Source organism: Peromyscus leucopus, chromosome 8a (genome assembly GCF_004664715.2).
Source record: "Peromyscus leucopus breed LL Stock chromosome 8a, UCI_PerLeu_2.1, whole genome shotgun sequence".
In the NCBI taxonomy this organism is placed as follows: Eukaryota; Metazoa; Chordata; class Mammalia; order Rodentia; family Cricetidae; genus Peromyscus; species Peromyscus leucopus.
The window spans coordinates 53,434,682-53,434,889 of NC_051085.1; positions in this window are offsets into that span (position 1 = coordinate 53,434,682).

Consider the following 208-nt stretch of genomic DNA (forward strand, 5'->3'; position numbering starts at 1 on the left):
CATGCTTTACCACTCACATTCGATCCTCAAATCCTTGCTGTGCATGGTCATAGGAACTAAGGTCATTCTTTCCTTGTGTGTGCTTATATGTCTGCTTGTACTAACATATACCCAAAGACTTGAGAAGAAATCTTAAGTGTTGACCAAGTTCAGAAATGACTGAGGTACGTGCCAGCCACCGTGCAAACATTCCAACAAGGAGCAAACA